Source organism: Eriocheir sinensis, unplaced genomic scaffold (genome assembly GCF_024679095.1).
Source record: "Eriocheir sinensis breed Jianghai 21 unplaced genomic scaffold, ASM2467909v1 Scaffold161, whole genome shotgun sequence".
Taxonomy (NCBI): Eukaryota; Metazoa; Arthropoda; class Malacostraca; order Decapoda; family Varunidae; genus Eriocheir; species Eriocheir sinensis.
Window position 1 is genome coordinate 383365 of NW_026110973.1, and position 824 is coordinate 384188.

The following is an 824-nucleotide window of genomic DNA, read 5'->3' on the forward strand; positions in this document are numbered from 1 at the left end:
TATATATATATATTATATATATATATATATATATATATATATATATATATATATATATATATATATATATATAGAGAGAGAGAGAGAGAGAGAGAGAGAGAGAGAGAGAGAGAGAGAGAGAGAGAGAGAGAGAGCAGTGGCGCCACCAGGGTGGCCTGGGTGGCCGCGGCCACCCCTTCAAATCTGCTGGCCATCCCACTGGACACCCCACTGGCCAGTCACAAATATCGATTGCCAGAGAATGAAGTTGTAATAATAGTACTAATAAAATAAAATTCCTTAATTTATTACTTGTTAATTCTGGTGTGCCACCCCAAGATTTTAAGTGCCCCCTCCCATGGCCACTCCTATGAAATTTTCTGCAGGCGCCACTGAGAGAGAGAGAGAGAGAGAGAGAGAGAGAGAGCTCGATTGACTATCAAAGAAAATAGTACAGATAAACGAACCAATAGACAGAGTAGATCCTGATGAGGTTGATGTGGACTGTTTACTGAAACCAGAGGTTGATGGTTGTGGATCATCAGGATCTTCTGTAGCAGCTGATTGGTCTTTTGCATCATCATTTCCACCTGAAAAAAAAATTTGCTGAGTATAAGTAATAGTAAATGAACACATAATAAGCTAATTATAGTGGTGATGTTTTAGCTACAAATTAAACCTTTTCTCCACATGGTTCCACTTTTCACATGAGCTCAACTGACTTTCAAAGAAAATACAGATAAACGAACCAATAGATAGAGTAGGTCCTGATGAAGTTGACGTGGACTGTTTACTGAAACCAGAGGTTGATGGTTGTGGATCATCAGGATCTTCTGTAGCAGCTG